At 44.4% G+C, this 24027-nt stretch overlaps 1 protein-coding gene across 4 annotated transcripts in view; it reads left to right on the forward strand.

Annotated features, from left to right (window-relative positions):
- Positions 1–24027, forward strand: part of CELF4 (CUGBP Elav-like family member 4) — a 2081001-nt gene that overhangs the window by 1793746 nt on the left and 263228 nt on the right. The window lies entirely within an intron of this gene.

Genomic DNA, 24027 nt, shown 5'->3' on the forward strand with positions numbered 1-24027 from the left:
TTCTGCACAATGTGTGGCGGCGGCAAAAAAAGCAAACAGGATGCTAGGAATTATTAAAGAAGGGATGGTTAACAAGACTAAGAATGTTATAATGCCCCTGTATCGTTCCATGGTGCGACCTCATCAGGAGTATTGCGTTCAGTTCTGATCTCCTTATCTCAAGAAAGATAGAAGAGCGACCAAGATGGTAAAGGGGATGGAACTCCTCTCATATAAGGAAAGACTTAAAAGGTTAGGGCTCTTCAGCTTGGAAAAGAGAGGGCTGAGGGGAGATATGATTGAAGTCTACAAAATCCTGAGTGGAGTAGAACGGGTACAAGTGGATTGATTTGTCACTCCATCAAAAATTACAAAAACTAGGGGACATTCGATGAAGTTACAGGGAAATACTTTTAAAACCAACAGGAGGAAATATTTTTTCAACTCAGAGAATAGTTAAGCTCTGGAACGCGTTGACGGAAGTTGTGGTAAGAGCAGATAGAGTAGCTTGTTTTAAGAAAGGTTTGGACAATTTCCTGGAGGAAAAGTCCATAGTCTGTTATTGAGAAAGACATGGGGGAAGCCACTGCTTGCCCTGGATCAGTAGCATGGAATGTTGCTACTCTTTGGGATTCCGGAATCTTGCTATTCTTTGAAAGTCTGTATGGAATGTTGCTACTCTTTGGGGTTCCAGAATCTTTTGTTACTCTGGGATTCTAGAATCTTGCTATTCTTTAGGATTCTGAATGGAATGTTGCTTCTCTTTGTGTTTTGGCCAGGTACTAGTGACCTGAATTGGCCACCGTGAGAACGGGCTACTGGGTTTGATGGACCATTTGGTCTGATCCAGAAAGGCTATTCTTATGTTCGTATATCTTCAATTTTTAGAAATGGACGGGCCTTGATACAAATAGAACCTGGAAACATAGAAAATGATGACAAATAAAGACCATGTGGCCTTTTTTAGTCTGACCACCCATTCTATCTACTATCCCCTCCTCCCTTGGAGAACCTCAAAAAAATATGTAAACCACTTGGATTGTAACCACACACAGAAAAAGCTTGTCCCATGCTTTCTTGAATTTAGACACAGTCTTCATCGCCACCACCTCCACTGGAAAGCCATCCCACCCATCTACAACCCTTGCCATAAAGAAGTATTTTCTTAAACAACCCCTGAATCTATCCTTTTTTATCTTGCTCCCACTCATTCCTTTCCATTTAAAGAGATTTGTCCCTTGTATATTTATGCTACGGAGGTATTTGAATGCCTCCATCATATCCCCCACTCCTACTTTTCTTTCAAAGGCTACATTTATTCGCCCTCTGGACAAATTTCATCTTGTTCATATCTTTTTTAAGGTGCAGTCTCCAGAATTGTTTATTGTAACCTAGTAAATGACAGCAGATAAAGACCGGAATGGTCTTAAAACCAGCTACACTATCCGCTCGTACCTCTGGCAATGCTTAACTATTCTCTGAGTGAAAAAAAATAAATTTCTCCTATTGGTTTTAAGAGTATTTCCCTGTAAGTTCATCAAGTGTCCCCTAGTCTCTGCAATTTTTGACGGAGTGAAAAATCGATCCACTTCTACCCAATCTTCTCCACTCAGAATTTTGTAACCTTTGACACCTTCCACTCAACTGGTTTTTGACCCAGTCACTTTAGGGCTCATATCAAGGGCACTTATTTTATTTCTAAGCCACCTATCCCGAAAACCTGACTGGCTAGTGGTCCTCCAGGACAGGATTGGGACCCACTGCTCTAAAGTTCATGCATGTACTGAAGGAATTTCCCTAAGTTCCTTCAGTACCTTTGGATGTTCCCATATGGCTCCATCATTTTGTCCACTTTTAGTTTAGCTAGCTCCTCATGAACATAGCCCTAAAAATTGATCAAGGTCTACCGCGTTTCCATTTCTGTTTGTCTTTTTCAGGCCTGCTCTCAGCCCTTCATCTGTGCACATGGAACATAAATACCTGTTAGACAATTACACTATTTTTTTCTCTCCCATTTCCATCTTTGCTTTCCTGACAACTTTACCAGCTTCTCTCGTATAATTTATGTAGACCAGGGGTACCCTAAAGGTCGATCGTGATCAACCGGTAGATTGCGAAGGCAACACGAGTCGATCACGTCGCCTTCGCGTTCTACTTGCTTCCCGACTCAGAAGCGCCGAGCCAACTAACTTCCCCCACCCGATGTCAATTCTGATGTCGGAGAGGAAGGTCCGGGCCACCCAATCGCTGCCTAGCTGGCCCAGAACTTCCTCTCCGATTTCAGAAATGATGTTGGGGAGAGGAAATCTGGTCGGCCCGACGCTTCTGTATGGGGAAGCAGGGAGAGCTTGGGGCGGCGAATGGCAGCGGCATGGCTTGGGAGCAGGCAGGGAGACAGAAAGAAGGGGGATCAGGCAGATAGAAAGAAAGAAGGGAAAAAGAAAGAAAGGGTGGACAGGAAGACAGAAAGAAAGGGGGCATGGAGAGAGAAAGACAGACAGAAAGAAAGAGGGGCAGGGAGACAGAAAGAAAGAAAGGGGGGGACAGGAAGACAGAAAGAAAGGGGGCATGGAGACAGAAAGAAAGAAAGGGGAGGGGTAGCAGGGAGAGAGGAAGAAAAAGTTGGCGGAGGGGATGAGGTCTGGAAGCATACAGCAGGCTGAAACAAGGGAAGAAATATTGGATGCACAGTCAGAAGAATAAAGTGTAACCAGAGACTCATGAAATCACCAGACAAAAAGGTAGGAAAAATGATTTTATTTTCAATTTAGTGATCAAAATGTGTCCGTTTTGAGAATTTATATCTGTCTATCTTTTGCACTATGGCCCCCTTTTACTAAACCGCAATAGCGGTTTGTAGCACAGGGAGCCTATGAGCGTCGAGAGCAGCGCAGGGCATTTAGCGTAGCTCCCTGTGCTAAAAACTGCTATCACGGTTTAGTAAAAAGGGAGGGGGTATATTTATCTATTTTTGTATAGTTGTTCCTGAGGTGACAGTGCATAGAGTCATCTGCCTTGACCTCTTTGAAAACCCGCGGACTATAAATGATAATTCACATTTTCTCTGCGTACAGTGTGCTTTGTGTTTTTTAAAAAATTTCATTGTTGGTAGATCATTTTGACTTGGTCATTTTAAAAGTATCTCGCAAGCCCAAAAAGTGTGGGCACCCCTGATGTAGACTAACCTCTTTTCCCTCACCTTTAAACTCAAAGCAGCCTTCTTTTTCTCTTACTTTGAAAGGTTTGGAGGGCTATTCACTTAGGTGGTCTTTTTCTAAGGCGCGCTGGCCGATTTAGCGCACGCAAGATAGTAGCGTGTGCTCAATGCTAACGTGCCCATTATATTCTATGGATGCGTTTGCATTTGGCGCGCGCTTTTTAGCGTGCCTTAAATCGGCTAGCACGCCTCAGTAAAAACCCCTTTAGTCCGGTGAGTTTCCAGTTTTTTCATAAGCTATTTTTCTTGTGATACGAAAAGAAATGGAAACTATAAATAAATTCAGCTATCCTATTCAATCTACCATTAAGGTTTGGGGAATAATACTGGACCAGGGCTTGACTATGAAGAACCAGGTGGACTCTTTGGTCAGAAAGAGTTTCTTTACTCTTTGGAAGCTTCGGTCCATTAGGGCGTATTTTGATGTTTCATCATTTAGAGTTTTGGTACAGTCTCTTATACTAAGCCAGCTTGATTACTGCAATATTGTCTATTTGGCAATTTCCCAGAATATGCAACGATTGCGAATATTACAAAATGCAGTGGTCAGGCTGATTTTTAGATTGAAGAAATACGATCACGTAACACCCTCCTATCGAGTACTGCATTGGCTGCCAATGGAGGCGCGGGTGAATTTAAGTTTGGTTGCTTCTGTTTTAAGGCTTTGTTTGGTTTAGCTCCAAAATATATAATTGAGCTTTTCTTTTATTGCAACCAACAGACATAAGAGAAACTCACATCTGAATTTTGTTTTTCCGCATGTTAGAGGATGTAAACTTTAAAAAATCATCAAAATCTTTTTTCATATCAAGCAGCGTTATGGGGTAAGGATTTAGAACAATTGCTTTTGCTTAGTGACACTTATGGGGAATTTAGGAGACATCTAAAAACATATCTGTTTTCAAAGAAGTTAGGCAGTTAATTCATAAAAATTTTATTATGCACTATTTTGATCATTTTAATGTCTCTAATTATTGGCTTTTAACTTTTTTAGTTCTGTTCAACTTCTTTTATTGTTTTTTTGGGTTTTGTTTTTTTTTAAACTGTAAACTGCATAGAACTTTACGGCCTTGCGGTATATAAACTGATTATTATTATTATAAGAACATAAGAACATAAGCAATGGCTCTCCTGGGTCAGACCTGAGGTCCATCATGCCCAGAAGTCCGCTCACGCGGCGGCACAACAGGTCCAGGACCTGTGCAGTAATCCTCTATTTATACCCTTCTATCCCCTTTTCCAGCAGGAAATTGTCCAATCCTTTCTTAAACCCCAGTACTGTACTCTGCCCTATTACGCCCTCTGGAAGCGCATTCCAGTAGTCCACCACTCGTTGGGTAAAGAAGAACTTCCTAGCATTCGTTTTGAATCTGTCCCCTTTCAACTTTTCCGAATCTGTCCCTCTCTATTCTCTCTATGCCCTTCATGATCTTGTAAGTCTCTATCATATCCCCTCTAAGTCTCCTCTTCTCCAGGGAAAAGAGTCCCAGTTTCTCCAATCTTTCTCTATCTCTCTCTCTTTTTCTCTCTCCCTTTCTCTCTCTATTTCTGTCTCTCTCCCTTTCTCTCTCTCTTTCTTTCTATCTCTCTCTATATATATTTCTCTCTGTCTCCCTTTCTCTCTCTCTTTCTGTCCTTCTCTACTCTCTCTATGCCCTTCATGATCTTGTAAGTCTCTATCATATCCCCTCTAAGTCTCCTCTTCTCCAGGGAAAAGAGTCCCAGTTTCTCCAATCTTTCTCTATCTCTCTCTCTTTTTCTCTCTCCCTTTCTCTCTCTATTTCTGTCTCTCTCCCTTTCTTTCTATCTCTCTCTATATATATTTCTCTCTGTCTCCCTTTCTCTCTCTCTTTCTGTCCTTCTCTACTCTCTCTATGCCCTTCATGATCTTGTAAGTCTCTATCATATCCCCTCTAAATCTCCTCTTCTTCAGGGAAAAGAGTCCCAGTTTCTCCAATCTTTCTCTATCTCTCTCTCTTTTTCTCTCTCCCTTTCTCTCTCTATTTCTGTCTCTCTCCCTTTCTCTCTCTCTTTCTTTATATCTCTCTCTATATATATATTTCTCTCTGTCTCCCTTTCTCTCTCTCTTTCTGTCCCTCTCTATTCTCTCTATGCCCTTCATGATCTTGTAAGTCTCTATCATATCCCCTCTAAGTCTCCTCTTCTCCAGGGAAAAGAGTCCCAGTTTCTCCAATCTTTCTCTATCTCTCTCTCTTTTTCTCTCTCCCTTTCTCTCTCTATTTCTGTCTCTCTCCCTTTCTCTCTCTCTTTCTTTCTATCTCTCTCTATATATATTTCTCTCTGTCTCCCTTTCTCTCTCTCTTTCTGTCCTTCTCTACTCTCTCTATGCCCTTCATGATCTTATAAGTCTCTATCATATCCCCTCTAAGTCTCCTCTTCTCTTTTTTATCAGATTTTCAAACCACCCTAATACTGTCTTACTGAGAAAAAAAAAAGGTTTGTTCTCTTTAAAATAGCTTCTTTCAGTTCTTCCCACCGCTTTTCTGCTCCTCCAAGATGTTCCGAACCAGCTTACAACTCTTTGAAGTATTCCCCCCATCTTGACAAATGTACCCCTCCCCACCTTTTAACAAAAACAGAGTGCGGCTTTTTAGTGCCAGCCGCAGCGGTAACAGCTTCAATGCTCATAGGAATTCTATGAGCGTCAGACTTGTTACCGCCGCGGCCAGGGCTAAACACCGCACTACGCTTCTGTAAAAGGAAGGATTCGTTTTTTTTTAAGAGATCTAGAACTTTCACCTTTGAATAAACTCTCTCGATGTGTCTTAAGACTGAACCGGGTCATCCAGAGATCACTGGATGACAGACGATCGCCCACTATGAAGAGCAACCTAAGGTTTCGCTGTGTCTCTTCCCGTGGTTACTTAAGGCTGCATCTCAGACAAGAGTAAAACATTACAGATTGCAATCAAAGCTTTGGAATCACTTGATAGAATTCCTATGAACATCGGAGCTGTTACCACCGCGGCCGGCGCTAAAAACTGCACCAAGTTTTTGTTAAAAGGGTTGGGTAGGTTAATCTGTATATTCACCAGTCACTATTGTCTCAGTAACTGGTAGAACCCAACCTCACCTTCCTTTGACCCAGTTCTGTTTGTTCCCAGGGTACTCACCCTGACTTTAGGTTCTGGGTTTTATTCTGTTTTAGAAGTGATAAGCTGTAGTACCAACAGTCGCCTTGTTACAATGCCAGAACCTCAAGGAAGAAGAGTCTCTTTCCGGAACACTTTTTGACACTATTGATTATTTCTTGTATCACAAGGTCCACATACCAGTGAAAGGCTCCTTCAGCTTCACTATCTGCTTTTTCACAATTGCTTCTAAAGACATGTCCGGGGTGAACAAACCTGTTCGGATTCCATGTATGTTTTAGATTGCATAGCTTATTTCTCTCCTCAGGTCCTTGTCATCAAACTCCGTCTTCACAAGCTCAAAGGGGAAATCACTCATGAAAGATACGATTGATTTTGGCTCCACCCGATAGTTCCAGTGTGTCCACTTGATCCCCTGATCCTTCAACCCTTTTCTCAAAATCCACAGGAAACTGCGGAATCATCTGCAATAACACTTTGGTTGTCCGAGATAGATCTGGTTTAAAGTTCTTGTACTCCTCCACTTCATAGAAACATGATAGCAGATAAAGGCCAAATGGCCCATCCAGTCTGTCCATTCGCAGTTTCCACTATCTCCTTCTCTCCCTATTGGTTAAGGCTCTTAACATTTGCATCTCCTCTTCCTATAGGCTAAGGCTCTTTACACCTGCATTGTGATGTCATAGAGCTGCCCATCCACAGTAACCATGATCTCTTTCTCCGAGAGATCCCACGTGCCTATCCCAGGCCCTCTTGAATTCAGACACAGTCTCTGTCTCCACCACCTCTTCTGGGAGACTGTTCCATGCATCGACCACCCTTTCTGTAAAAAAGTATTTCCTCAGATTACTCCTGAGCCTATCACCTCTTAACTTCATGCCCTCTTATTGCAGAGTTTCCTTTCAAATGAAAGAGATTCGACTCATGCACATTTATATTGTCTTCACTTTAATGCCAGAAATGTGACTGTAGGAAGACCGGTGCGTTTTTGGATCGCGGTCCTGGCTTACATCAACAGCTGTGAAGATAAGTTTAGGTTTCCTGAAGGTTCTTTTTCCTGCTCCCTGTGCACAGTGGTGAAATATTTTCCTATTTTGAAAGATTACCTTTAGAGAAGTAGTGGAGTTTTTTTTTTTGCCTATGATACAGATTAAGAACGGCTAAAAAAACTCATTGGGTTGCCATCTGCATATAAAACATGGCTTTTTTCTCCACTTTACTTATATGGTTTTTCAAAGGATATTTCCACCACTTGGCTTAGAACATTGTTGCAACATTTTTTTTGCTGTAGTTATTTATCTATTTAAACATCTCTATCATGTCTCCCCTCTCCTGCCTTTCCTCCAAAGTCTATCATGAAGACCACACACCATTTTAGTAGCCTTCTTCTGGACCGACTCCATCCTTTTTATATCTTTTAGAAGGTGCAGCCTCCAGAATTGTACACAATATTCAAAATGAGGTCTCACCAAAGCCTTATATAGGGGCATCAATACCTCCTTTTTCCTACTGGCCATACCTCTCCCTATGCAACCTGGCATCCTTCTAGCTTTCACCGTCGCCTTTTCAACCTGTTTGGCCACCTTAAGATGATCACATACAATCACACCCAAGTCCCGCTCTTCGGTCGTACTCATAAGTTCACCCCCCCCCCCCCCAAACTGTACCATTCCCTCGGTTTTTTGCAGCCCAAATGCATGAGCTTGCATTTCTTAGCATTCAATTTTAGCTGCCAAATTCTTCAAGCTTCGCTCTATGGACGGCAGCTGAGCTTGTAGCTTACTCCTGAAGTTTGACATGGTAACTCAAATATGGTTGGTCAATTGCTGATTAAGTATACTTTATACTTACATTTAACAATTCTAAAAAAAAAAGGGAAAAATACATATTTCTCATTCCATGAGCAATTTCCATGTATTTCTGCCTGTTGTTAACATCCTTATCTTGCCTTCACTTTTCTTATTTGGGCCTAGATTCACAAAGCAAACCGATCGGTTTGCGGCCCCTTAGCGACTCCGGCCCGATTCACTTACCTGTCTTCTGACCATCCTCCGATCCGTGCATGCAAATGAGGGCAACGGCAGGCAAAGTAGGCAGGGACACGATTCACTAAACAAAACCCTGCAAAACCGTCTGGGCTGGCCGATCAAGAAAAAGTGACTTCTGAGGACCAGCCGCTGAAGCCCTTTGCGACTGCCCTGCCTTCTGCAGACCTGCTCTCTGCCCCGATCTCCTGCTGCCCCGAATGCCTCCTGCAGCCCCGAATGTGCCTGCCTGCCTGCCCCGAACACAGCTGCGGCTGCCGGGAGCCACGGGCATACCCATTCACACCCGTCTCCAGGCAATCCAGGCTACATGATCCCCTGTAACTGTACGTGCTGGCCGGGCCCTAGGCTGCAGCCCCCACTCGCCTATATCCTTCTGTTGGGCATGGGGAAGCCAGAGCTCGATCCTTACCCCACAGCCTATGCGGCCACCCTATACTGAACACCCTGCCTCAACTCTCCCACCCATCCCCGCACTGCAAGCCCGTGGTTTTAATCCATGGGCTTAAGCGGGTTAAAACCACGGGCTCCCAAAAGTTCCTCGATCGAGGTTCAGCACGTGTAAAAAAATAGAAGAAAAAAATAAAAAAACAACTCCGACGGCCCGGAAGTCCCGCGCATGCTCAGACCATCTATAGATGGTGGGATCGCTATAGCGCGATCCGTGCCTGCAGATGGGGGCGTTCCTCCGATCCCCCTCATCTGCATGTTGGAGTTTCCTGAATTCGTCGTACCTGCCCGGATCTGGCCCGATCGGGCAGGTTAGTGAATCCTGGAGACAACCCTTAAAAAAAGTGGTCCCATGTCTATGGCTCATTTGTTGCTCATTGTTGTCAGATAAAGTATTACTGTATACCTGCGACTGTACGTCTCTAATGATTGCTGAACAATTAGCCACATTGTTCACACCTGTTGGTCTTTAATGTAGGTGTTCTCACAATTCATTGTGGGATGTTATTTGTGGTCAGTAAATGGGGCAACCAGAAAGCTACTTATTGCTCGGGCATTTTGCTGAAAAGTGCTGCCAATCACTTTTTTTTTTTTTTTGTAAATCTTTATTAGTTTTCAATTATTAACAGTGTGATACATTGAATTTAAACATAAACGAATCAATCAAAAGCACTTTAAACATACAAATAATTCAACAACAAACATTTTCAACCCCCCCCTTAACTAATGAAAATAAAACCACATGTATAATTTCAATAAAATAGATATAATGAATAATAATTCTAATGTTTTCCCATCTCCCTCCCTCCCACCCTGTATAAGGAAGATAGATAAAAAGAAAAGGTACATGACAGCTATTGTGACTCAATAAATGATGTCAATGGGCTCCACCCCCTTTCAAATGCACTATTATATCCTCAAATTTCAGCATTCATTCTCTCATATTTGTAGCTAGAACATAAATTTTCCCACCAAAAAGTCTATCATAACTCTTCCAGTTGCGTGTTATCATTTGCCAATCACTTTTTTACAATGTGGTTTGTGTAATTCATGTGTAGGTGAAGGTGTGCCCTCAGGTGGGTACAACCCTTCCATTCATGCCACTTCACAGCTGTTGAGATTAGCTGTTCACTGTCAATATTCAGCCGACAGCAGTCATTGTTTTGGGTTTTTTAAAGCACCGATTGCAGCCAGTTAAAATAGACTCAGATATTCAATGCCAGACTATGTCAATGGCACCAGCATTGAATATTCAGGTTTTTATTTTAGCATTTATGGCCCAAGTGGTTTACATTCAGGTACTCAAGCATTTTTCCTTATCTGTCCCGAAGGGCTCACACGCTATTTAATGTACATGGGGCAATTAAGTGACTTACCCAGGGTCACAAGGAGCAGCATGGGATTTGAACCAGGGTGCTGAGGTTGTGTCTCTAACCACTGTGCCACACACTCCCCGCAGAAATTATACAGATACAGGCAATATTTGGTGCTGTACCCACATATCTAACTAGGCAAAGTTAAGATTACTATTTACAAGGACATTATCAGACATACAGTGGAGTGCCTGGAGTTTCTCCTGATGTAGCGATACCGTGAAACAGGGCCTTGTTGGGAAATCTATTGATTTATATACCAGTATATCTCAAGGAAATAACGGAGGATACAGGGTGCTTTTCTTCTCTGCTCTGACTTAACGATCATAAGAGCTTGGATATCCCCACAGATAAGTGCTTGTTTTTTGCACAAGTTTTTGAATATTGAATATTGGAAGTGTATGGAAAAGATATTGTAAAATTATAAAATTATTGAGAATCTTTTGAAAGACATTGCAAGTTTTTGAGGTTTTGGTGTTTTATGACCAAGGATGTGTATTTCCTATTGCAGCTATAGACTCCCGGGAGATACTGAGGTCTTTTTCTCCATTACCCCTATATCAGTATCTTTTTCTCCATTACCCCTATATCAGTATTTTGTACAGTAGAGATTTATCAATAGTTTCTAATGTTTAACTATTGAATATTTTTGGGTGAACTTTATTGATTTTTTTTTATATTCAGCTTGTCACATTTAGATTTAGATGTACAAGGTTGAACATGATGGTTAGGTATGCAGTCACAGGCACTAAATATGGCACGTCTAACTTTCGGGACCACCACAGCTCTGCCCACGGACTGCCCCGACAGTGCGGTGGCTATCAGAGCTGGTATGCAGCTTTTCTATCCAATTAAATGACAGTTGAATATCTTCTAAGTGTTTTTCCTATCCTGCATCACACTGTGACCTGCTATTAAAGGTGGTCTTGATAAACCCAATGCAAACAGTTCCAATTTTCCCCTTGGGTCACCTGCAATCCTGTCTGTTTTGCTGCTGTCGCTCAATGCTCCCCTCTCCCCCTCCCTGTACCCACTTTCCTCTAGTTTTTATAAACAGTGCCATTTACAAGACTTAGAATGCTTTTAAAAAAGGTAGGGGAGATAATTAGCTAATTTCCAATTAGCTAAAATGAAATCTTTAATTGCTTCCCGTGGAATGAGCTGTAATCATGTTGTTTCTTCACTGCCATGGCAATGGGGTTAGGAAGATGCCGTAGCCTGGGTGATACCAGGATCATAATTATTATTTGGCTATGCCAAAGGTCTGAATTTCTTGAAATAATTCTTGGAGTCTTGCTGGACCTCCGCGCGTGCGGATCGCTGGACTTGATGGACCGATGGTCTGATCCAGAGATGGCAGTTTTTATGTTCTTATGAGTCACAGTGAAGGTTTGGATGTATCCAACAAGCTACAAATTGTGGAAATCGCCTAAAATGATACATAATATCAGGGTAATTCATCGCAGTTCTCTCCATCAGCAGCAAGAGAATTTGTTTGCAAGTGCTCAGCTTTCAGAATCCTCTCTATAAAGTACAGACACTCCGTCAAAAATTACAAAGGCTAGGGGACACTCGATGAAGTTACAGGGAAATACTTTTAAAACTAATAGGACGAAAAAAATTTCACTCAGAGAATAGTTAAGCTCTGGAACGTTTTGCCATAGGATGTGGTAAGAGTGGATAGCGTAGCAGGTTTTAAGAAAGGTTTGGGCAAGTTCCTGGAAGAAAAGTCCATAATCTGTTATTGAGAAAACCACGGGGGAAGCCACTGCTTGCCCTAGATCGGTACCATGGAATGTTGCTACTCCTTGGGTTTTGGCCAGGTACTAGTGACCTGGATTGGCCACCATGAGAACGGGCTACTGGGCTTAATGGACCATTGATCTGTCCCAGTAAGGCTCTTCTTATGTTCTTACATGAGCCAAGTATAGGACAATCAAGCCATTGTAACATCACTGCTGAGGTTGGCTCTGAGGCACTGTGGAACGAGGCATTATGACATCAAAATCCCAGCTCTGGAATGTTGCTCTCATTGGGGTTCCAGAATTTTGCTATTCTTTGAGATGCTGGAATGTTGCTACACCTTGGGTTTTGGCCAGGTACTAGGGACCTGGATTGGCTGTGAGAACGGGCTACTGGGCTTGATGGACCATTGGTCTGATCCAGTATGGCTGTTCTTATGCTCTTATGTGTGCCAAGTATAGGACAATCAAGCCATTGTGACATCACTGATGAGGTTGGCTCTGAGGCACTGTGGAATGTGGCATTATGACATCACAATCTCAGCTCTGGAATGTTGCTCTCATTGGGGTTCCGGATTCTTTGAGATGCTGGAATGTTGCTACTACTCTTTGGGTTTTGGCCAGGTACTAGGGACCTGGATTGGCCACCGTGAGAACGGGCTACTGGGCTTGATGGATCATTGGTCTGACCCAGTAAGGCTATTCTTATGTTCTATATGGACCACATTGTTCTCCCTGGAATATCTCAGTAATATATCTGGAAGTAATTATTAGGTGCAAAGGAGTTGGGCAAAAACACATTCATTATGTTACTTGGATAGTAATTGCCAAATTAAAAGCTATTTATAGCTTATAGTAAAGAAGAAATTTGAAATGTTCTAGCCGTGGTGGTTCAAGTGTTATATGTGGACATCAAGAGCTCCTTTTACAAAGCCGCGCTAGGGCCTTAAGGCGCGGAAAATGCGCGCGCTAAATTTCCCCGCGCGCTAGCCGCTACCGCCTCCTTTTCAGCAGGCGGTAGATTTTCGGCTTGCGTGCGCTATAGCATGCGCTAATCCGGTGCGTGCGTTAAGACCGCTAGCGCACCTTCGTAAAAGCAGCCCCAAGTTTCAATTTGTGAAAAAGTTACAAATGTTGCAAAAATAAGGTTGGGGTGGGATGTTGCTTGAGATGAATTTTAGAAACAGAGAAAAATGAAGGCAGATAAAGACCGTATGGCCTATCTAATCCACCGCTACGACTGTTTATCATTTCTATAGCATTTCTAAGGGCATGGTAACACCTTGAGTGTTCATGATACTTCGCCTCTTTCTGGGACCTGGATCATGTATGTGTTTGCTGCCATCGACTTGTGTTCGAGTCCTGGCAACTTGATGAATTAGAAATCTAAAAAGAAAATCGGTTTTGTGCTAGTCCGGTAAGGTCCTCCAGCGGCATCTCCATGATTGTTTTCAGCGTATCCAGGTCATCCTCTTCGCCTGGTTCCTTCGATCTTCCCACACATGATGTCTTTCTCCAGTGATCTTTCTGTTCTGACACTATGACCAAAATAAGACAGGCGGAACTTCATCATTTGGGTTTCGAGTGACATAGTCGGTTTATTCTCTTCCAGAATCGATTTGTTAGTTCTTCTGGCAGTCCACGGCACGCATAAAATCCTTCTACAGCACCAAAGCTCAAATGAGTCGATCTTCTTACTGTCTTGCTTCCGTGGAGCGGCATAATAAAAAAAATTGTCTATCTCTGTTTTGGGCCTAAGTTGCTAGTCGCCCAATGTTAGAAATGTCAAAAGTCCATTCTTGAAAAATACGTCCAAAATATTTTTTTTTCAAGAATCATCTACTTCAACGTCCAGCCGTTTGATCGTCCAGCTGCTAAGTCATCTATCTTTATACCCCATTGTCACCCCAAAAAATCATCCAACTCAAAAACGCCCAGAACAAGACCTTTTGGACGTGGGAAGGACCAGCAAAGTGATGGACTGGCCACCCAGACATAGCAACAGAGTAGTGGGCCACCTTACAGGGCACTGCAGTGAACTTCACAAAAAGGGTGCCACATAAACATCTCACCACAATTCCCTTCATGATGAGCCTCTCAAAACACCCCCAAATCCTACTATACCCACCTGTCTACCACCCCAATAGGTAGCACCTATATGGCAGTACAGAACTGTTGAGGGGGGGGGGGTTGGGGGGTGCACATGTTTGACCATGAATACAGTGGTTAAAGTGGTTTATGGGCCTGGGTCCTCTTCTCCCCCAGACTACATAAGACACCTCTGTGCAGCTCTACTAGGCTTTCCTATGCCAGGTGCTGATGTTCTGGAGGTAGGTATGTACTTTTTTTATTCTAATTTTTATGGTGGTAGGGGGGAGGTCAGTGATCACTGATGGAGTGTGTAGGGTCTTTACTTTGTCCCTGCAGTGGTTATCTGGTCACTTTTGATACCTTCCTGACACTTATATGTGTTTGTAAATCATCTGTAAAAAATCTGTGAGCGATGTTCCTAGAATGTATGAGCGATTGCTTGGCATGTGCTTAGCTTAGAGTAGGGGTGTCCAACCTTTTGGCTTCCCTGGGCCGCATTGGCCGAAAAAAAATGTTTCTGGGGACGCGCAAATGCTGAAGCAAGACAGAGGAGGGAGCCGGCAAGACGGTAAACACCCGGGGGCAACAGAGGTAAACACTGCATCGCCCTCGACCAGGGCCGCACAGAATACTTCACGGGGCTGCAGGTTGGACACCCCTGGCTTAGAGGGAACATAGATGCTCATCCCAGAGCACCCTTTAATGAATACTTAGTAGTAGTAACACTGAAACATGAAGGTAGATAAAGGCCAAATGGCCCATCCAGTCTGCCCAACCGTAGCAGTGAAGTGACCATCCATCTCCCTCCCCATTCTACAATTTAAAGATTCTCATTGCCACTTAGGAAAGACGGTACATGACGTCCAGACTGACTGGATGCAGTGCCAAAGTTATAGTATCCCCCCTACAGGGGCAGCTGTAGTCCTCCAGGAAACGTGGCACAGCGGGCCAAAGACAGTAGGCCGAGGAGAGAAGGCAAGTCACAGCACCAATCCACTGCTGGCGATCACAAGCCACACAGACTCCAATCATAGGGGAACAGCGCACAACCCTCCCTGACCCCCGAGCAAGGTAAGCAAAGGCGCAGCAGTCAGGCGCATTACAGCCCCACCCGCATGAAAGGGAGTCGTGCCGACACCGGAGCCCTGCCGCCACCGATGGAAGAAACGCCGCAGGCCTTCACAGCCAGCCGCGATCTCCTGGGAAGCAGCAAGGACGCCGCACCGCAGCAGAAACCTTGCCATCCCCAGCAAAGGATCGGCCGAGGGGGTCCGAATGACAGTAGGCTGGATGGTCCGGAGAACAGCCATCAGGAAAAAAAAAAAAGCTCTTCATTTATGGATATTCAGCGGACTCCTCATATCGGAAGAGCTGATAAAAATTCACGTGGAAGAATTATTCCAGCTCAAGAGGCAGAAGCTGAGTCACTCCTAATTTAAAACTTCTTCGCCCTGCAACAAAACAGTAATTCCTCATTCCATATTGCTAGAAACAAAAAAAATATATATATATTTCAGTTAATGAGATCGTTCCAAAACCCCCCCCCCCCCAGCGCATATGTATATCTACCTCTAGCTTTATAACTCTGTCCCCAAAGCAGGATTAAAAAATAAAAATAGAACTGTACTGGCACATTCACATGCCCTGGAGCTAAGTGTTAAATGAATATACCACGCTTACAAGACAATTATATTTTACAGAGTGTCTTTCATATAAATGTATCTCCAAATAATATCTAACTGCATATAGCATGCGTGCCAAATATAGCAAACTGTCATACATCACTGCACTTCATTAGCACTGAATAGCAAAAAAGAAGGTTACGAAGGGTGTCGAGATACAGGTGGGTCTTCCAGAAGAAAGTGAGATCTATCATAATTTGCGACTACGTTGTGTAACGGAGCGGGGAGGGGGGAAATTAGGGAAGAACCAGAAGTGGAGACACCCAGAGGAAGAGAGTGAAGGATGGAGGGATGAGAAGAGCTAAGAAGCAGCAAATGCATGACACGTTTTGAGAACAAGGGAGACAGTTGTAAGCTGGAGAAAGAGTGAAAAGTGTTTCCAGTAACGTTGAAGAGATAATTAGCAGCATTTAGGACCCACTCAAGTGGGAGAGACCCTGATTGGAAACTGAGGTCAGTAAAAGGCTCATGTGCAAGTTTCTGTAACTTAAGAACATAAAAATTGCCATATTGGGAGAGACAAGGTCCATCAAGCCCAGTGTCCTGTTTCCAACAGTGGCCAACCCAGGTCCCAAATACTTTGCAGAAACCTAGAGAGTAGCAACATTCCAAAGCTGAGATTGTGATGTCATAATGCCTCATTCCACCAATGCCTAAGAGCCAAAGTCATCAGTGATGTCAAAATGGCTTGATTATCCCTATACTTTGCTCACATAAGAACATAAGAATTGCCATACTGGGACAGACCGAAGGTCCAAGCCCAGTATCCTGTTTCCAAAAATGGCCAACCCAGGTCCCAAGTACCTAGCGGGATCCCAAGTAGTAAAACAGATTTTGTGCTGCTTAGCCTAGGAATAAGCAGTGGATTTCCCCAAGCCATCTCAATAATGGCCTATGGACTTCTCTTTTAGGAAATTATCCAAACCTTTTTAAAACCCTGCTAAGCTAACTGATTTCACCACATTCTCCGGCAACGAATTCCAGAGTTTAATTACACGTCGTGTAAACAAATATTTTCTCCGGTTTGTTTTAAATCTACTACTTAGTAGCTTCATCGCATGTCCCCTGGTCCTTGTATTTTTTGGAAAGAGTGAACAAGCGATTCACATCTACCCTTTCCACTCCACTCAGTATTTTATAGGCCTCTCTCATATCACCCCTGAGCCGTCTCTTCTCCAAGCTGAAAAGCCCCAGCCACTTTAGCCTCTCCTCATAGGAAAATCGTCCCAACCCTTTTATCCTTTTTGTTGCTCTTCTCTGTACCTTTTTTAATTCCGCTATGTCTTTTTTTGAGATAGGGCGATCAGAACTACACACAGTATTTAAGGTGTGGCCGTATGATAGAGCGATGCAAGGGCATTATAACATTTTCATATTTGTTTTCCTGATCATTCTTAACATTCTATTTGCTTTCTTAGCATCTGCCACACATTGAGCTGAAGGTTTCAAGGTATCCTCAACCATGACACCTAGATCCTTTTCCTGGGCAGTGAGTCAGGATCACAAAGCTATATTTTGGGTTACTCTTTCCCACATGGGCTTGTGGGAAGTTGATAAGACAAAAGATGCATGATGCTCTTCCATGCCATTCATTTAAACTATTTCCAGTTATTTAACATCTCGCATCTTATCTTGTTTTCCCTTAGGCCTCTGAAATATTAGCTATTAAAACCTATTAAGAAGTTTTTCAACAAATCTAATCAGTTTGAGCTATTATTCCCTTGAACATGATCTGTCTTCTTCTTACTTTGGTTATCAGCTGACTAGACTACTGCAATTCTTTTTGGTTGGGTTTACCCCTGGCATCACTTAAACATTTGCAACTCATTCAGTCCACATTGTCAAGTTGGTTCATAAAGCTTTGCACACTGATCATGTAACACTTCTACTCTGTTTGAAACACTCGCTCCCTGTTTCAGCTCAGATTAAACACAAGATACATGTTTTGCTTGATGTACAAGGGTAGGTTATCACATTCTCAATTGTGCATTCTTAATCTTCTCATTCCTTATATAGCTGCCCGCTCCTTATGCTTCTCCCTGTCTGCCCTCTTTATCTTCCTCCTCTTTCACATCTTCACCATGATATTTCTAGAGAAACAGCCCTTTTCTACCTTGGTCCTTGCCTCTGGAGTTCTTTGCCTCTGAATCCTCGACTTGAGCCCTCTTTTACACAAAGTTTAAGTAAATGATTAAAATTGGATTGTTCCAACTTGCCTTGGGATGACTTGGCAGGTTCCTTTCTGACCTCACCGTTGCAGAACCTCAGGAGTATTCTAAGGAAATACTTTTTTGAAGAAAGGGTGGTGGATGTGTGGAATAGTCTCCCGGTAGCGGGAGTAGAAACACATGAGATCTCTTCGGGAGAGGAGGAGATAGTGGATGCTGTAGATGGGCAGACTGGATGGGCCATTTGGCCCTTATCTGCCAAAGTTCTATGTTCCTATGTAGATTTACAATAAAATATATATTTAAATAATACAGATTAACATTCAATCAATATCATTCCCCAAAAAATGTCTAAACAAATAGGTTCTCACAAGTTTCCTATAATGTTGATAAAACTTGGAAACTCCTATCAGGGGGCCAAGCTTTCCTTCCCACTTAGCAGGCTTGTAAGATCAAATCTTTTTCCACATATTTTGTTTTTAGCCAACCCTTTTTGTAAGAAATACAAAAACAAAAGTGGGATTTTGGGAAGAATGTGTTAAAACATTAAAAGAAAAGTCTTCAATCAGATAGCTAGGTAATATACCATAAAGTGCTTAATAACGAAGTACCCTATTTAGCTGAGTCTTCTGCGGAATTAGCAGCAAATATTGAGACCCAGATAAGAACATAAGAGCATAAGATTTGCCGCTGCTGGGTCAGACCAGTGGTCCATCGTGCCCAGCAGTCCGCTCACGTGGTGGCCCTTAGGTCAAAGACCAGTGCCCTAGTTGAGTCTAGCCTTACCTGCGTCTGTTCTGTTCCAGTAGGAACTTATCCAACCTTGTCTTCGATCTCTTGAGGGTGCTTTCCCCTATAACAGCCTCCGGAAGAGCGTTCCAGATTTCTACCACTCTCTGGGTGGAGAAGAACTTCTTTACGTTTGTACGGAATCTTTTCCCTTCTAACTTTAGTGAGTTCCTTCTAGCTCTCTTCACCTTGGAGAGATGACTTTTGAGTTCGATAGTCACTACACAACTTTAAGGGCCTGATTTCTCTTTAGGACGTCGATCTCGACAGATGCCTAAGAGGCAGCCGCAGATTGTGTGTCAATCACGCATCGGCGTCCTAAAGAGAATCGCGTCTACATTCACTGACAGATGCCTTAAATGTAGGCAACCGTTTTGTAGGCCTACATTTAAGGCGTCTGTTGCATATCTACGGAGATGAGTGCTTAAGCACTCCCAAGGTCACTTCTGGGCAGAGCCATGCCCACGCCCCACCTTGAGCATGCTTGAGCGTCTCTATGCGTCTCTGTAGAGGCGTCTTTCCCCTTGTTTTTTTGTTATGTGCATCCCGATTGGTTGAGAGACGGCGGCGGGATGCGTGTTTGCAGAATCAGGCCTTAAATGCGTAGGTTATTCATTTAGAGTTATGTGGATTTTTATAAACCCAATTTTGCACAAATTGTCTAGGTAGGAAAAATGATGTCCCCAGTCTGGACATTCACAGCCATCATAGTTTTTACTAAAAGCTAGCTGAACATTGAGCTTTTTGTAAAATAGCTATAAAGGGTGTGATAACTGCATTTCACGTACTGGCATGTACGGAAGGAGCACGTATTTCCGAAAGAAATTTGTTCAAGAAAAAGTAGCATTACCCGCGGCTCTGCACTAGAGAGTTGCACGGGGACAGAAATCCCACCCATCTCCGCCCGTCCCCACCAGGATCCTCTCCGTCCCCACCCATCCCCATCAGGATCCTCTCCGTCCCCACCCGTCCCCGTCAGGATCCTCTCCGTCCCCACCCATCCCCATCAGGATCCTCTCCGTCCCCACCCATCTCCCCCAGGATCCTCTCCGTCCCCACCCATCCCCATCAGGATCCTCTCCGTCCCCACCTGTCCCCGTCAGGATCCTCTCCGTCCCCACCCATCCCCATCAGGATCCTCTCCGTCCCCACCCATCTCCCCCAGGATCCTCTCCGTCCCCACCCATCCCCATCAGGATCCTCTCCGTCCCCACCTGTCCCCGTCAGGATCCTCTCCGTCCCCACCCATCTCCCCCAGGATCCTCTCCGTCCCCACCCATCCCCATCAGGATCCTCTCCGTCCCCACCTGTCCCCGTCAGGATCCGCTCCGTCCCCACCCATCCCCGCAAGGAATAATCTCCATCCCCGCCCGTCCCCATAAAAAGCAGCAATTACTTCTGACAGGCTCATCAATTCCACAGTTTCTTTTGCTGTTTTCCTTGTGGAATCTCTTTGGTGGAACCCTTTTTTTGTTTTCTGTTCAGTAATTAACTTATAAACCCCCTCTTTTACTAAGGCTGACGTGTCCTTTATATTATATGGACGAACCCTGCTTCCAAAGCCTTCCATCCCCGTGAGAGTCCCGTGGGCTAGAGGGGGGTCCCCGTGGGAGTCCCGTGGGCCAGAGGGGGGTCCCCGTGGGAGTCCCGTGGGTTAGGGGGGGATTCCTGCAGGAATCCCGCGGGACCCGCGGGATTCCCATGATCCCCGTTCCCATGCAGACCTCTACTCTGCACGTGTAAAGTACAATACTTAAATGTACAAGCAGCAAGTTTTTGTGACCCGCATGAGTGTGTGGCACCAAGAACACGCATAAGTGCCAGATTTTATGAAACCGAATGTCCAAAAGGAGCCAATTAAGAAACTAAACTGCAAAGGGAGCAGTTGTGAATTTTGAAGCTGCTATAAAAGCCGCGAAAGTAAGCATAATTACCCCGTCAATCACTCTTCCAAAGAAAGCCGAATGAGCGAATAGCTGACACGCATGCTTCAGGGCAGGTGTAAATGCCAAACGCTTAGATTTATTTTTTTAAGTTTATGTGTGTTGTAAAACTGGAAAAGCACACTTATTTTTCAGACCAACACAAATCACATCAGCTCGTTGATGCACGAGTGTAAATAGCAGCGTAGGGCATTTACACGTGTAAACACTAGTACTGCATTTACCTGTGAAATTGGGTGACGAGTCAATAATAATAATAATTTTATTCTTATATACCGCCATACCCGGAGAGTTCTAGGCGGTTTACATCAATTACAGTAGTATCTGCGTTGACACGCAGATTTACAACAATTTATCAGATATACACAATTTATCAGATAAAAACAAATGTTAAAGCAGATTTACAGCAGTTTATCAGAGTCAAAACCGCCCGAGACAATCGCACGCAGGACTTCAGCACGCTGGATTAAAACACTATTTTAAAGCGAGTTTCCTGGCCAAACACAACACACCTGTGATTCCTTAGGCTCCCTACTCTCCCGACATGGCTCCGTGTGACTTCTGGCTTTTTCCCAAGCTGAAAATGCCCCTGAAAGGGACCAGATTTCAGTCAAGAGAAGACATTATACAAAATGCGATGGACCAGTTGCGAGCAATCTCAAAAGAGGCATTCCAGTGCTGCTTCCGACAGTGGCAGAACCGTTGGAAGAAGTGTGTGGCAGCCCAAGGGGACTACTTTGATGGAGATTAGTATAAGATTATTGTATCTGAATAAGAGTATTTTTTTTATGAATAAAGGTCTGATACTTTGTGTAGAGAGAGAGAGAGCAGACAAGAATAGGCAAAGAATTTCAATTTCTTACATGCTATTTCTGAACTTGCAGTTTGAAAATGATTAGGGATAAATAAAACAGGGCTGACTCATCTGCTTCAGATGGCCATCTAGTGAACCTACAAAAACAGAACTTTTGTTATATATATTCAATAAATAGAACTCTTCTCCTGCTTCCTCCCTCTGCCTGGCAGCTAACACCCACTCCACTGGTTGCTATCCCTCCTGTTTCAGTCACCTGCTTCCTTCTGTCCAGTGTTGCCTTAATTAGCACTTCCATATTTAACTCTCCTTTTTTTCATGTTTACCGCTTCTCCTCATGCCTGTCTAGCATCTTTGTCTTTTGCTTATGATTTAAAAAAAATGTAAGATTTCAATTCAAACTGAGCATGATATAATTTAGGGCTAGGGCAGGAGGGAGTGGGCATCCTTTCTGCCAATTTTTGCTAGGCCAAGGTTCAAGGCGCATTACAATTGACGGGATTAACAATGTGTTGGAGGAGTAAATCTAGAGTGGAGAGCTCTGGAGAACTGGGGAGTGGGTCGTTACAAGGAAAATAACGAGAGGAATAGATACACAGGACAGGGCCTACGTTTACCATTCCGTGTAGACAAGTGAAGGCAGAAAAGTAGGTCTGTTTTGTGTCGCGCTTGATGTTAATTGTCTATGGAGTACATTTCGTCGAACAGATGAGCTTTTGGCGTCTTTCAAAATCTCAGGTATATGGTCTCGGCTTTGACGATGTGTAGGGAGTCTGTTCCGGATCTGAAATCAGTAGGCCTCTACTGATGTGGGCACCTAACTAGCAATCAGGGCAGGATTAAAGGATAGGCCAAGTAGACAAGTGCCGTAGGTCTGAAGAGTTCAGTGGGGGCCTGGGACGCTGCCTGCTCCAGTGACATCAATGTACCTGCCTCCAGACGTCCAAGTATTGCCTTCTTCAATATTCAGTGCATCCAAACTCAGTCTTCAAAAGGTCATGAGCGGCGGTGCCTACATACTGCTTGCAGCTGAACCAGAAGCCTTTCTTCTGATGCTGGGATTTTGCATCCGAGGGAAGGCTTCCAGGACAGCCACGGGCAAAGTGTGCAAATCGCTGCCTGCGGCCTTTTGAAGACGGCGCATTCAGCTGCACTGAATAGTGAAGACGGAAGGAAGAGGTGCTACCAGTGGCGTAATAAGGGTGAGCGGGTCCTCCCATGCCCTCTTCCCCACCTCCCCTGCTGCGTGTGCTCCCCCTTTCCCCTTCTCCGGCATGAGCAGCATGCCTACATTGGTGTCTAGGTCCCGGAAGTGACATCAGATGCGGGCAACAACCTCATGCTAGGGAAGCAAAAAAAGGTACGGGGAAGGCAAGGAGAGAAGTGAGGATGGAGAGAAGGAGTGGGGCTGCGCCCTTAGGAAGACCACGCCCGGGGTGGATCACCAGCACCCCCGTACTCCCTGTACTATATCCCTGGGTTCTACTTGGACTTCTGGAGTCAGGCCCGGAGGTAGACTCTCGCAGGAGGGAGGACATGGGGGGGCAGAGGCATGGAGGGGACAAGGCCATGAGGGGGCAAGGAGGGAGCAAGGTCATGGAGGGGTGAGGCCAGGAGGTACTTGGGTGCCTAGGGCCCACTGAAGAATTAATCCTGCCCTGCTAGCAATTAATTTTAATTTAACCCAATTATTGCGCCAATTAAGTTTATCAATGTCAATTAAGCTAATTAAATAATTAAGTTAGGCGCCTCAATTGGCTAGGAGTGCCGATTTAGGCACCTAAAATTAGGCATCTTTTATAGAATCTGGGCCTTAGTGCCTTCTCAATTGGTTGGTGTTTAAGGGGGAAATTCTATATATGACACTAAACATTAGGTGCTATTTCCACATTGAATTTTCAGCACAAACGTGGAGCGGAGGAGTGGCCTAGTGGTTAGTGCAGTGGTAGGGTTGCCAGATTTTCCAATGATAAAATCCAGACCCCCTTAGGCCCGCCCAGGCCCACCCTAATCCCACCTAAGGCCCGCCCCCGTCCCCCGCTGCCTGCTCTTGTCAGGCAAGGAGGAAATCCGCGCAGCTTTCCTCCCCGCCCGACGTGATTTGAGGAGGCTTTCCAAAAGCCCGGATAAAGTGCCGAGTTTTGAAAAGCCGTCCAGGGAAATCCGGATGTCTGGTAACCCTAGGCAGTGGCCTAGGCACCTAGGGATCTGGGTTTGATTCCCACTGCAGCTCTTTATGACTCTGGGCCAGTCCCTTGACCCTCCATTGCCCCAGGCACAAAACAAGTACCTGTATATAATATATATATATATATATATATATATATATACAGTACTCCCCCGATATTCACGGGGGTTCCGTTCTAGGAACCCCCGCGAATCTTGAAAACCCGCGAATACGGTTTGTAATGGGGGAGGCAGGAGAGGGCAGCCGGAGCGCCGGCAAGTGAAGGAAATCACTCGCGGTATGCGCCGACCGCCTTTTCCTGCACTAAAGTCGGGCCTCGCTAATCAGGAGCTGCGTGTCAAAGCAGCTCCTGATTGGTGAGGCCCGGATTTAGGGCAGGAAGAGGCGGTCGGCGCATACCTCGAGTGATTTCCATCACTCACCGGCGCTCCGG

The sequence above is a fragment of the Geotrypetes seraphini genome, chromosome 1, assembly GCF_902459505.1.
Source record: "Geotrypetes seraphini chromosome 1, aGeoSer1.1, whole genome shotgun sequence".
In the NCBI taxonomy this organism is placed as follows: Eukaryota; Metazoa; Chordata; class Amphibia; order Gymnophiona; family Dermophiidae; genus Geotrypetes; species Geotrypetes seraphini.